We start from the raw sequence: 14978 nt of genomic DNA on the forward strand, positions 1-14978 counted from the left end.
GGGAACACTGCAGAACAGAGGGGCACCAAAGGGAGCAGAGGGAACACATTGCAAAACTGTGGAACCGTGGGGAACACTGCACGACAGAGGGGAACCAAAGGAAGCAGGGGGAACGGATTGTAAAACGTTGGGCCGATGGGGAACACTGTAGGACAGAGGGGAATCAAAGGGAGCAGGGGGAACTGATTGAAAAAAGTGGGGAACTGTGGGGAACACTGCAGAACAGAGGGCAAACAAACGGAGCAGGGGGAATGGATTGCAAAAAGGTGGGAACCGTGGAGGACAATGCAGGACAGAGGGGAAACAAACAGAGCAGGGGGAATGGATTGCAAAAAGTTGGTAAGCGTGGAGGACACTGCAGAACAGAGGGGAATCAAAGGGAGCAGAGGGAACGGATTGGAAAAAGTGGGGAAACGTGGGGAACACTGCACGACAGAGCGGAACCAAAGGGATCAGGGGGAACAGATAGGAAAAAATTTGGGAACTGTTAAAATACTGCATGACAGAGGGGAACCAAAGGGAGCAGGAGGTACAGGTTCGAAAAAGTGGGGAACCGTGGAGGACACGGCAGTACAGAGGGGAACCAAAGGGAGCAGGGCGAACAGATTGTAAAAAAGTGGGGAACCGTGGGGAACACTGCAGAACAGTATGAAACCAAAGCGAGCAGGGGGAACAGTTTGGAAAATGTGGGGAACCGTGGGGTTCACCTCAGAACAGAGGGGAACCAAAGGGAGCAGGGGAACGCATTGGAAAAAGTGGGGAACACTGCAGAACAGTGAGGAACCAAAGGGAGGAGGGGGAACAGACTGGAAAAAGTGGGGAACCGTGTGGAAAAATGCAGAACAGTGGGGAAACAAAGGGTGCAGGAGGAACAGATTAGAAGAAGTGGGGTAACGTGTGCAAAAATGCACAACAGTGGGGAACCAAAGGGAGCAGGGGGTAAAGGAAGGAAAAAAATGTGGAGAATCGTGGGGAACACTGCAGAATAGAGGGGAACCAAAGGGAGCAGGGGGAACGGATTGGAAAAAGTGGGGAAGCGTCGGGAACACTGCAGAACAAAGGCGAACCAAAGGGAACAGGGGAACGGATTGGAAAAAGTGGGGAACCATGGGGGAAACTGCAGGGCAGAGGGGAACCATAGGGAGCAGGGGTAGAGGTTGGAAAAATGTGGAGAACCGTGAGGAAAACTGCAGAACAGTGAGGAACCAAAGGGAGCAGGGGGAACAGATTTGAAAAAGTGGGGAACCGTGTGCAAAAATGCAGAACAGTGGGGAACCAAAGGGAGCAGGAGGAACTGATTGGAAAAAGTTGAAAACAGTAGCCAACACTGCAGAACAGAGGTGAATCAAAGGGTGCAGGGGGAACAGTTCGGAAAAGTGGGGAACCGTGGGGAACAATGCAGAACAGAGGGGAACCAAAGGGAGCAGGGGGATCGGATTGGAAAAAGTGGGGAACAGTGTGGAAAAATGCAGAACAGAGGGGAACCAGAGGTAGCAGGGGATACAGATTGGAAAAAGTGGGGAACCGTGGGGAACACTGCAGAACAGAGGGGCACCAAAGGGAGCAGAGGGAATGTATTGGAAAAAGTGGGGAACCATGGGGAACACTGCACGACAGAGGGGAACAAAAGGAAGCAGGGGGAACGGATTGTAAAAAGTTGGGCAGATGGGGAACACTGTAGGACAGAGGGGAATCAAAGGGAGAAGGGGGAACTGATTGGAAAAAGTGGGGAACAGTGGGGAACACTGCAGAACAGAGGGCAAACAAACGGAATAGGGGGAATGGATTGCAAAAAGTTTGGAACCGTGGAGGACAATGCAGATCAGGGGAAACCAAAGGGAGCAGGGCAAACAATTTGTAAAAAAGTGGGGAACCGTGGGGAACGCTGCAGAACAGTATGAAACCAAAGCGAGCCGGGGGAATGGTTTGGAAAATGTGAGGAACCGTGGGGAAAACTGCAGAACAGAGTGGAGACAAAGGAGCAGGGGGAACAGATTGGAAAAAGTGGGGAACCGTGGGGAACACTGCAGAACAGAGGGGAAGCAAACGGAGCAGGGGCAACGGATTGCAAAAAGTTAGAAACCGTGGAGAACACGAAGGACAGAGGGGAATCGAAGGGAACATGGGGAACAGGTTGGAAAAAATGGTGTCCCATGGTTAACACTGCAAGGCAGAGGGGAACCATAGGGAGCAGGGGGTACAGTGTGTAAAAAAATGTGGAGAATCGTGGGGAACACTGTAGAATAGAGGGGAACCAAAGGGAGCAGTGGGAATGGATTGGAAAAAGTGGGGAAGCGTCGGGAACAATGCAGAACAGAGGAGAACCAAAGGGAGCAGGGGGAACAGATTGGAAAAAGTGGGGAACCGATTGGAAAAAGTAGGGAACCGTGTGGAAAAATGCAGAAAGGTGGGGAACCAAAGGGAGCAGGGGGAACGAATTGGAAAAGGTGGAGAACTGTGGGGAACACTGCAGAACAGAGGGGAACCAAAGGGAGCAGAGGGAACGGATTGGAAAAAGTGGGGAACCGTGGGGCACACTGCAGAACAGAGGGAAACCAAAGGTAGCAGGGGGAACGGATTGGAAAAAGTGGGGAACCATGGGGGCCACTGCAGGGCAGACGGGAACCAAAGGGAGCATGGGAACAGATTAGAAAAAAATTGGAGAACCGTGGGGAAAACCGCAGAACAAAGCAGAACCAAAGGGAGCAGGGGGAACAGCTCGGAAAAGTGCGGACCCGTGGGGAACAATGCAGAACAGAGATTAACCAAAGGGAGGAGGGGGAACAGATTGGAAAAAGTGGGGAATCGTGGGGACTTCTGCAGAACAGTGGGGACCCAAAGGGAGCAGGGGGAAAGGATTTCAAAAAGTGGACCGTGGGGAACTCTGCAGAAAACAGGTGGACCAAAGGAAGCAGGGGGAACGGATTGGAAAAAGTTGCGCCGATGGGGAACACTGTAGAACAGAGGGGAATCAAAGGGAGCAGGGGGAACTGATTGGAAAAAGTGGGGAACTGTGGGGAACACTGCAGAACAGAGGGGAACCAAAGGGAGCAGGGGGAACAGATTGGAAAAAGTGGGGAATCGTGGGGAGTTCTGCAGAACAGAGGTGAACGAAAGAAAGCAGGGGGTTCGGATTGGAAAAAGTGGGGAACAGTGTAGAAAAAAGCAGAACAGAGGAGAACCAGAGGTAGCAGGGGAAACAGATTGGAAAAAGTGGGGAACAGTGGGGAACACTGCAGAACAGAGGGGCATCAAAGGGAGCACAGGGAATGCATTGGAAAAAGTGGGGAACCGTGGGGAACACTGCATGACAGAGGGGAACCAAAGGAAGCAGGGGGAACGGATTGTAAAAAGTTGCGCCGATGGGGAACACTGTAGGACAGAGGGGAATCAAAAGGAGCAGGGGGAACTGATTGGAAAAAGTGGGGAACCGTGTGGAAAAATGCAGAACATAAGGGAAACAGAGGTAGCATGGGAAACAGATTGGAAAAAGTGGGGAACCGTGGGGTACACTGCAGAACAGAGGGGCACCAAAGGGAGCAGAGGGAACACATTGGAAAATGTGGGGAACCGTGGGGAATACTGCACGACAGAGGGGAACCAAAGGAAGCAGGGGGAACGGATTGTAAAATGTTGGGCCCATGGGGAACACTGTAGGACAGAGGGGAATCAAAGGGAGCAGGGGGAACTGATTGGAAAAAGTGGGGAACTGTGGGGAACACTGCAGAACAGAGGGCAAACAAACGGAGCAGGGGGAATGGATTGCAAAATGTTGGTAAGCGTGGAGGACACTGCAGAACAGAGGGGAACCAAAGGGAGCAGGGCGAACAGATTGTAAAAAAGTGGGGAACCGTGGGGAACGCTGCAGAACAGTATGAAAACAAAGCAAGCCGGGCGAATGGTTTCGAAAATGTGGGGAACCGTGGGGAAAACTGCAGAACAGAGGGGAACCAAAGGGATCAGAGGGAACAGATTGGAAAAAGTGGGGAACCGTGGTGAACACTGCAGAACAGAGGGGCACCAAAGGGAGCAGAGGGAAAGCATTGGAAAAAGTGGGGAACCGTGGGGAACACTGCACGACAGAGCGGAACCAAAGGAAGCAGGGGGAACGGATTGTAAAAAGTTGCGCCGATGGGGAACACTGTAGGACAGAGGGGAATCAATGGGAGCAGGGGGAACTGATTGGAAAAAGTGGGGAACCGTGTGGAAAAATGCAGAACAGAGGGGAACCAGAGGTATCAGGGGAAAAAGATTGGAAAAAGTGGGGAACCGTGGGGAACACTGAAGAACAGAGGGGCACCAAAGGGAGCAGAGGGAACACATTGCAAACTGGGGAACCGTGGGGAACACTGCACGACAGAGGGGAACCAAAGGAAGCAGGGGGAACGGATTGTAAAACGTTGGGCCGATGGGGAACACTGTAGGACAGAGGGGAATCAAAGGGAGCAGGGGGAACTGATTGAAAAAAGTGGGGAACTGTGGGGAACACTACAGAACAGAGGGCAAACAAACGGAGCAGGGGGAATGGATTGCAAAAAGGTGGGAACCGTGGAGGACAATGCAGGACAGAGGGGAAACAAACAGAGCAGGGGGAATGGATTGCAAAAAGTTGGTAAGCGTGGAGGACACTGCAGAACAGAGGGGACCAAAGGGAGCAGAGGGAACGGATTGGAAAAAGTGGGGAAACGTGGGGAACACTGCATGACAGAGCGGAACCAAAGGGATCAGGGGGAACAGATAGGAAAACATTTGGGAACTGTGAAAACACTGCATGACAGAGGGGAACCAAAGGGAGCAGGAGGTACAGGTTCGAAAAAGTGGGGAACCGTGGAGGACACTGCAGGACAGAGGGGAACCAAAGGGAGCAGGGCGAACAGATTGTAAAAAAGTGGGGAACCGTGGGGAACACTGCACGACAGAGGGGAACCAAAGGAAGCAGGGGGAACGGATTGTAAAACGTTGGGCCGATGGGGAACACTGTAGGACAGAGGGGAATCAAAGGGAACAAGGGGAACAGGTTGGAAAAAGTGTGGTGCCATGGGTAACACTTCAATGCAGAGGGGAACCATAGGGATCCAGGGGTACAGGATGGAAAAAAATGTGGAGAATCGTGAGGAACACTGTAGAATAGAGGGGAACCAAAGGGAGCAGGGGGAACGGATTGGAAAAAGTGGGGAAGCGTCGGGAACACTGCAGAACAGAGGAGAACCAAAGGGAGCAGGGGGAACAGATTGGAAAAAGTGGGGAACCGATTGGAAAAAGTAGGGAACCGTGTGGAAAAATACAGAAAGGTGGGGAACCAAAGGGAGCAGGGGGAACGAATTGGAAATGGTGGAGAACTGTGGGGAACACTGCAGAACAGAGGGGAACCAAAGGGAGCAGAGGGAACGGATTGGAAAATGTGGGGAACCGTGGGGCACACAGCAGAACAGAGGTGAACCAAAGGAAGCAGGGGGAACGGATTGGAAAAAGTGGGGAACTGTGGGGAACACTGCAGAACAGAGGGCAAACAAACGGAGCAGGGGGAATGGATTGCAAAAAGTTGGTAAGCGTGGAGGACACTGCAGAACAGAGGGGAACCAAATGGAGCAGGGCGAACAGATTGTAAAAAAGTGGGGAACCGTGGGGAACGCTGCAGAACAGTATGAAAACAAAGCAAGCCGGGGGAATGGTTTCGAAAATGTGGGGAACCGTGGGGAAAACTGCAGAACAGAGGGGAACCAAAGGGATCAGAGGGAACAGATTGGAAAAAGTGGGGAACCGTGGGGAACACTGCAGAACAGAGGGGAACCAAAGGGAGCAGAGGGAACACCTTGGAAAATGTGGGGAACCGTGGGGCACACAACAGAACAGAGGTGAACCAAAGGAAGCAGGGGGAACGGATTGGAAAAAGTGGGGACCAGTGTGGAAAAATGCAGAACAGAGGGCAACCAGAGGAAGCAGGGGAAACAGATTGGAAAAAGTGGGGAACCGTGAGGAACACTGCAGAACAGAGGGGCACCAAAGGGAGCAGAAGGAACGCATTGGAAAACTGGGGAACCGTGGGGAACACTGCACGACAGAGGGGAACCAAAGGAAGCAGGGGAAACAGATTGTAAAAAGTTTGGCCGATGGGGAACACTGTAGGACAAAGGGGAATCAAAGGGAGCAGGGGGAACTGATTGGAAAAAGTGGGGAACTGTGGGGAAAACTGCAGAACAGAGGGCAAACAAACGGAGCAGGGGGAATGGATTGCAAAAAGTTGGTAAGCGTGGAGGACACTGCAGAACAGAGGGGAACCAAAGGGAGCAGGGCGAACAGATTGTAAAAAAGTGGGGAACCGTGGGGAACGCTGCAGAACAGTATGAAAACAAAGCAAGCCGGGGGAATGGTTTCGAAAATGTGGGGAACCGTGGGGAAAACTGCAGAACAGAGGGGAACCAAAGGGAGCAGAGGGAACAGATTGGAAAAAGTGGGGAACCGTGGGGAACACTGCAGAACAGAGGGGCACCAAAGGGAGCAGAGGGAAAGCATTGGAAAAAGTGGGGAACCGTGGGGAACATTGCACGACAGAGGGGAACCAAAGGAAGCAGGGGGAACGGATTGTAAAAAGTTGCGCCGATGGGGAACACTGTAGGACAGAGGGGAATCAATGGGAGCAGGGGGAACTGATTGGAAAAAGTGGGGAACCGTGTGGAAAAATGCAGAACAGAGGGGAACCAGAGGTATCAGGGGAAACAGATTGGAAAAAGTGGGGAACCGTGGGGAACACTGCAGAACAGAGGGGCACCAAAGGGAGCAGAGGGAACACATTGCAAAACTGTGGAACCGTGGGGAACACTGCACGACAGAGGGGAACCAAAGGAAGCAGGGGGAACGGATTGTAAAACGTTGGGCCGATGGGGAACACTGTAGGACAGAGGGGAATCAAAGGGAGCAGGGGGAACTGATTGAAAAAAGTGGGGAACTGTGGGGAACACTGCAGAACAGAGGGCAAACAAACGGAGCAGGGGGAATGGATTGCAAAAAGGTGGGAACCGTGGAGGACAATGCAGGACAGAGGGGAAACAAACAGAGCAGGGGGAATGGATTGCAAAAAGTTGGTAAGCGTGGAGGACACTGCAGAACAGAGGGGAATCAAAGGGAGCAGAGGGAACGGATTGGAAAAAGTGGGGAAACGTGGGGAACACTGCACGACAGAGCGGAACCAAAGGGATCAGGGGGAACAGATAGGAAAAAATTTGGGAACTGTTAAAATACTGCATGACAGAGGGGAACCAAAGGGAGCAGGAGGTACAGGTTCGAAAAAGTGGGGAACCGTGGAGGACACGGCAGTACAGAGGGGAACCAAAGGGAGCAGGGCGAACAGATTGTAAAAAAGTGGGGAACCGTGGGGAACACTGCAGAACAGTATGAAACCAAAGCGAGCAGGGGGAACAGTTTGGAAAATGTGGGGAACCGTGGGGTTCACCTCAGAACAGAGGGGAACCAAAGGGAGCAGGGGAACGCATTGGAAAAAGTGGGGAACACTGCAGAACAGTGAGGAACCAAAGGGAGGAGGGGGAACAGACTGGAAAAAGTGGGGAACCGTGTGGAAAAATGCAGAACAGTGGGGAAACAAAGGGTGCAGGAGGAACAGATTAGAAGAAGTGGGGTAACGTGTGCAAAAATGCACAACAGTGGGGAACCAAAGGGAGCAGGGGGTAAAGGAAGGAAAAAAATGTGGAGAATCGTGGGGAACACTGCAGAATAGAGGGGAACCAAAGGGAGCAGGGGGAACGGATTGGAAAAAGTGGGGAAGCGTCGGGAACACTGCAGAACAAAGGCGAACCAAAGGGAACAGGGGAACGGATTGGAAAAAGTGGGGAACCATGGGGGAAACTGCAGGGCAGAGGGGAACCATAGGGAGCAGGGGTAGAGGTTGGAAAAATGTGGAGAACCGTGAGGAAAACTGCAGAACAGTGAGGAACCAAAGGGAGCAGGGGGAACAGATTTGAAAAAGTGGGGAACCGTGTGCAAAAATGCAGAACAGTGGGGAACCAAAGGGAGCAGGAGGAACTGATTGGAAAAAGTTGAAAACAGTAGCCAACACTGCAGAACAGAGGTGAATCAAAGGGTGCAGGGGGAACAGTTCGGAAAAGTGGGGAACCGTGGGGAACAATGCAGAACAGAGGGGAACCAAAGGGAGCAGGGGGATCGGATTGGAAAAAGTGGGGAACAGTGTGGAAAAATGCAGAACAGAGGGGAACCAGAGGTAGCAGGGGATACAGATTGGAAAAAGTGGGGAACCGTGGGGAACACTGCAGAACAGAGGGGCACCAAAGGGAGCAGAGGGAATGTATTGGAAAAAGTGGGGAACCATGGGGAACACTGCACGACAGAGGGGAACAAAAGGAAGCAGGGGGAACGGATTGTAAAAAGTTGGGCAGATGGGGAACACTGTAGGACAGAGGGGAATCAAAGGGAGAAGGGGGAACTGATTGGAAAAAGTGGGGAACAGTGGGGAACACTGCAGAACAGAGGGCAAACAAACGGAATAGGGGGAATGGATTGCAAAAAGTTTGGAACCGTGGAGGACAATGCAGATCAGGGGAAACCAAAGGGAGCAGGGCAAACAATTTGTAAAAAAGTGGGGAACCGTGGGGAACGCTGCAGAACAGTATGAAACCAAAGCGAGCCGGGGGAATGGTTTGGAAAATGTGAGGAACCGTGGGGAAAACTGCAGAACAGAGTGGAGACAAAGGAGCAGGGGGAACAGATTGGAAAAAGTGGGGAACCGTGGGGAACACTGCAGAACAGAGGGGAAGCAAACGGAGCAGGGGCAACGGATTGCAAAAAGTTAGAAACCGTGGAGAACACGAAGGACAGAGGGGAATCGAAGGGAACATGGGGAACAGGTTGGAAAAAATGGTGTCCCATGGTTAACACTGCAAGGCAGAGGGGAACCATAGGGAGCAGGGGGTACAGTGTGTAAAAAAATGTGGAGAATCGTGGGGAACACTGTAGAATAGAGGGGAACCAAAGGGAGCAGTGGGAATGGATTGGAAAAAGTGGGGAAGCGTCGGGAACAATGCAGAACAGAGGAGAACCAAAGGGAGCAGGGGGAACAGATTGGAAAAAGTGGGGAACCGATTGGAAAAAGTAGGGAACCGTGTGGAAAAATGCAGAAAGGTGGGGAACCAAAGGGAGCAGGGGGAACGAATTGGAAAAGGTGGAGAACTGTGGGGAACACTGCAGAACAGAGGGGAACCAAAGGGAGCAGAGGGAACGGATTGGAAAAAGTGGGGAACCGTGGGGCACACTGCAGAACAGAGGGAAACCAAAGGTAGCAGGGGGAACGGATTGGAAAAAGTGGGGAACCATGGGGGCCACTGCAGGGCAGACGGGAACCAAAGGGAGCATGGGAACAGATTAGAAAAAAATTGGAGAACCGTGGGGAAAACCGCAGAACAAAGCAGAACCAAAGGGAGCAGGGGGAACAGCTCGGAAAAGTGCGGACCCGTGGGGAACAATGCAGAACAGAGATTAACCAAAGGGAGGAGGGGGAACAGATTGGAAAAAGTGGGGAATCGTGGGGACTTCTGCAGAACAGTGGGGACCCAAAGGGAGCAGGGGGAAAGGATTTCAAAAAGTGGACCGTGGGGAACTCTGCAGAAAACAGGTGGACCAAAGGAAGCAGGGGGAACGGATTGGAAAAAGTTGCGCCGATGGGGAACACTGTAGAACAGAGGGGAATCAAAGGGAGCAGGGGGAACTGATTGGAAAAAGTGGGGAACTGTGGGGAACACTGCAGAACAGAGGGGAACCAAAGGGAGCAGGGGGAACAGATTGGAAAAAGTGGGGAATCGTGGGGAGTTCTGCAGAACAGAGGTGAACGAAAGAAAGCAGGGGGTTCGGATTGGAAAAAGTGGGGAACAGTGTAGAAAAAAGCAGAACAGAGGAGAACCAGAGGTAGCAGGGGAAACAGATTGGAAAAAGTGGGGAACAGTGGGGAACACTGCAGAACAGAGGGGCATCAAAGGGAGCACAGGGAATGCATTGGAAAAAGTGGGGAACCGTGGGGAACACTGCATGACAGAGGGGAACCAAAGGAAGCAGGGGGAACGGATTGTAAAAAGTTGCGCCGATGGGGAACACTGTAGGACAGAGGGGAATCAAAAGGAGCAGGGGGAACTGATTGGAAAAAGTGGGGAACCGTGTGGAAAAATGCAGAACATAAGGGAAACAGAGGTAGCATGGGAAACAGATTGGAAAAAGTGGGGAACCGTGGGGTACACTGCAGAACAGAGGGGCACCAAAGGGAGCAGAGGGAACACATTGGAAAATGTGGGGAACCGTGGGGAATACTGCACGACAGAGGGGAACCAAAGGAAGCAGGGGGAACGGATTGTAAAATGTTGGGCCCATGGGGAACACTGTAGGACAGAGGGGAATCAAAGGGAGCAGGGGGAACTGATTGGAAAAAGTGGGGAACTGTGGGGAACACTGCAGAACAGAGGGCAAACAAACGGAGCAGGGGGAATGGATTGCAAAATGTTGGTAAGCGTGGAGGACACTGCAGAACAGAGGGGAACCAAAGGGAGCAGGGCGAACAGATTGTAAAAAAGTGGGGAACCGTGGGGAACGCTGCAGAACAGTATGAAAACAAAGCAAGCCGGGCGAATGGTTTCGAAAATGTGGGGAACCGTGGGGAAAACTGCAGAACAGAGGGGAACCAAAGGGATCAGAGGGAACAGATTGGAAAAAGTGGGGAACCGTGGTGAACACTGCAGAACAGAGGGGCACCAAAGGGAGCAGAGGGAAAGCATTGGAAAAAGTGGGGAACCGTGGGGAACACTGCACGACAGAGCGGAACCAAAGGAAGCAGGGGGAACGGATTGTAAAAAGTTGCGCCGATGGGGAACACTGTAGGACAGAGGGGAATCAATGGGAGCAGGGGGAACTGATTGGAAAAAGTGGGGAACCGTGTGGAAAAATGCAGAACAGAGGGGAACCAGAGGTATCAGGGGAAAAAGATTGGAAAAAGTGGGGAACCGTGGGGAACACTGAAGAACAGAGGGGCACCAAAGGGAGCAGAGGGAACACATTGCAAACTGGGGAACCGTGGGGAACACTGCACGACAGAGGGGAACCAAAGGAAGCAGGGGGAACGGATTGTAAAACGTTGGGCCGATGGGGAACACTGTAGGACAGAGGGGAATCAAAGGGAGCAGGGGGAACTGATTGAAAAAAGTGGGGAACTGTGGGGAACACTACAGAACAGAGGGCAAACAAACGGAGCAGGGGGAATGGATTGCAAAAAGGTGGGAACCGTGGAGGACAATGCAGGACAGAGGGGAAACAAACAGAGCAGGGGGAATGGATTGCAAAAAGTTGGTAAGCGTGGAGGACACTGCAGAACAGAGGGGACCAAAGGGAGCAGAGGGAACGGATTGGAAAAAGTGGGGAAACGTGGGGAACACTGCATGACAGAGCGGAACCAAAGGGATCAGGGGGAACAGATAGGAAAACATTTGGGAACTGTGAAAACACTGCATGACAGAGGGGAACCAAAGGGAGCAGGAGGTACAGGTTCGAAAAAGTGGGGAACCGTGGAGGACACTGCAGGACAGAGGGGAACCAAAGGGAGCAGGGCGAACAGATTGTAAAAAAGTGGGGAACCGTGGGGAACACTGCACGACAGAGGGGAACCAAAGGAAGCAGGGGGAACGGATTGTAAAACGTTGGGCCGATGGGGAACACTGTAGGACAGAGGGGAATCAAAGGGAACAAGGGGAACAGGTTGGAAAAAGTGTGGTGCCATGGGTAACACTTCAATGCAGAGGGGAACCATAGGGATCCAGGGGTACAGGATGGAAAAAAATGTGGAGAATCGTGAGGAACACTGTAGAATAGAGGGGAACCAAAGGGAGCAGGGGGAACGGATTGGAAAAAGTGGGGAAGCGTCGGGAACACTGCAGAACAGAGGAGAACCAAAGGGAGCAGGGGGAACAGATTGGAAAAAGTGGGGAACCGATTGGAAAAAGTAGGGAACCGTGTGGAAAAATACAGAAAGGTGGGGAACCAAAGGGAGCAGGGGGAACGAATTGGAAATGGTGGAGAACTGTGGGGAACACTGCAGAACAGAGGGGAACCAAAGGGAGCAGAGGGAACGGATTGGAAAATGTGGGGAACCGTGGGGCACACAGCAGAACAGAGGTGAACCAAAGGAAGCAGGGGGAACGGATTGGAAAAAGTGGGGAACTGTGGGGAACACTGCAGAACAGAGGGCAAACAAACGGAGCAGGGGGAATGGATTGCAAAAAGTTGGTAAGCGTGGAGGACACTGCAGAACAGAGGGGAACCAAATGGAGCAGGGCGAACAGATTGTAAAAAAGTGGGGAACCGTGGGGAACGCTGCAGAACAGTATGAAAACAAAGCAAGCCGGGGGAATGGTTTCGAAAATGTGGGGAACCGTGGGGAAAACTGCAGAACAGAGGGGAACCAAAGGGATCAGAGGGAACAGATTGGAAAAAGTGGGGAACCGTGGGGAACACTGCAGAACAGAGGGGCACCAAAGGGAGCAGAGGGAAAGCATTGGAAAAAGTGGGGAACCGTGGGGAACACTGCACGACAGAGCGGAACCAAAGGAAGCAGGGGGAACGGATTGTAAAAAGTTGCGCCGATGGGGAACACTGTAGGACAGAGGGGAATCAATGGGAGCAGGGGGAACTGATTGGAAAAAGTGGGGAACCGTGTGGAAAAATGCAGAACAGAGGGGAACCAGAGGTATCAGGGGAAACAGATTGGAAAAAGTGGGGAACCGTGGGGAACACTGCAGAACAGAGGGGCACCAAAGGGAGCAGAGGGAACACATTGCAAACTGGGGAACCGTGGGGAACACTGCACGACAGAGGGGAACCAAAGGAAGCAGGGGGAACGGATTGTAAAACGTTGGGCCGATGGGGAACACTGTAGGACAGAGGGGAATCAAAGGGAGCAGGGGGAACTGATTGAAAAAGTGGGGAACTGTGGGGAACACTACAGAACAGAGGGCAAACAAACGGAGCAGGGGGAATGGATTGCAAAAAGGTGGGAACCGTGGAGGACAATGCAGGACAGAGGGGAAACAAACAGAGCAGGGGGAATGGATTGCAAAAAGTTGGTTAGCGTGGAGGACACTGCAGAACAGAGGGGGACCAAAGGGAGCAGAGGGAACGGATTGGAAAAAGTGGGGAAACGTGGGGAACACTGCATGACAGAGCGGAACCAAAGGGATCAGGGGGAACAGATAGGAAAACATTTGGGAACTGTGAAAACACTGCATGACAGAGGGGAACCAAAGGGAGCAGGAGGTACAGGTTCGAAAAAGTGGGGAACCGTGGAGGACACTGCAGGACAGAGGGGAACCAAAGGGAGCAGGGCGAACAGATTGTAAAAAAGTGGGGAACCGTGGGTAACACTGCACGACAGAGGGGAACCAAAGGAAGCAGGGGGAACGGATTGTAAAACGTTGGGCCGATGGGGAACACTGTAGGACAGAGGGGAATCAAAGGGAACAAGGGGAACAGGTTGGAAAAAGTGTGGTGCCATGGGTAACACTTCAATGCAGAGGGGAACCATAGGGATCCAGGGGTACAGGATGGAAAAAAATGTGGAGAATCGTGAGGAACACTGTAGAATAGAGGGGAACCAAAGGGAGCAGGGGGAACGGATTGGAAAAAGTGGGGAAGCGTCGGGAACACTGCAGAACAGAGGAGAACCAAAGGGAGCAGGGGGAACACATTGGAAAAAGTGGGGAACCGATTGGAAAAAGTAGGGAACCGTGTGGAAAAATACAGAAAGGTGGGGAACCAAAGGGAGCAGGGGGAACGAATTGGAAATGGTGGAGAACTGTGGGGAACACTGCAGAACAGAGGGGAACCAAAGGGAGCAGAGGGAACGGATTGGAAAATGTGGGGAACCGTGGGGCACACAGCAGAACAGAGGTGAACCAAAGGAAGCAGGGGGAACGGATTGGAAAAAGTGGGGAACTGTGGGGAACACTGCAGAACAGAGGGCAAACAAACGGAGCAGGGGGAATGGATTGCAAAAAGTTGGTAAGCGTGGAGGACACTGCAGAACAGAGGGGAACCAAATGGAGCAGGGCGAACAGATTGTAAAAAAGTGGGGAACCGTGGGGAACGCTGCAGAACAGTATGAAAACAAAGCAAGCCGGGGGAATGGTTTCGAAAATGTGGGGAACCGTGGGGAAAACTGCAGAACAGAGGGGAACCAAAGGGAGCAGAGGGAACAGATTGAAAAAAGCGGGGAACCGTGGGGAACACTGCAGAACTGAGGGGCAACAAAGGGAGCAGAGGGAAAGCATTGGAAAAAGTGGGGAACCGTGGGGAACACTGCACGACAGAGGGGAACCAAAGGAAGCAGGGGGAACAGATTGTAAAAAGTTGCGCCGATGGGGAACACTGTAGGACATAGGGGAATCAATGGGAGCAGGGGGAACTGATTGGAAAAAGTGGGGAACCGTGTGGAAAAATGCAGAACAGAGGGGAACCAGAGGTATCAGGGGAAACAGATTGGAAAAAGTGGGGAACCGTGGGGAACACTGCAGAACAGAGGGGCACCAAAGGGAGCAGAGGGAACACATTGCAAAACTGGGGAACCGTGGGGAACACTGCACGACAGAGGGGAACCAAAGGAAGCAGGGGGAACGGATTGTAAAACGTTGGGCCGATGGGGAACACTGTAGGACAGAGGGTAATCAAAGGGAGCAGGGGGAACTGATTGAAAAAAGTGGGGAACTGTGGGGAACACTGCAGAACAGAGGGCAAACAAACGGAGCAGGGGGAATGGATTGCAAAAAGGTGGGAACCGTGGAGGACAATGCAGGACAGAGGGGAAACAAACAGAGCAGGGGGAATGGACTGCAAAAAGTTGGTAAGCGTGGAGGACACTGCAGAACAGAGGGGAAAGAAAGGGCACAGGGGGAACGGATTGGAAAAAGTGGGGAACTGTGGGG

Source organism: Narcine bancroftii, unplaced genomic scaffold (genome assembly GCF_036971445.1).
Source record: "Narcine bancroftii isolate sNarBan1 unplaced genomic scaffold, sNarBan1.hap1 Scaffold_152, whole genome shotgun sequence".
NCBI classification, from domain to species: domain Eukaryota; kingdom Metazoa; phylum Chordata; class Chondrichthyes; order Torpediniformes; family Narcinidae; genus Narcine; species Narcine bancroftii.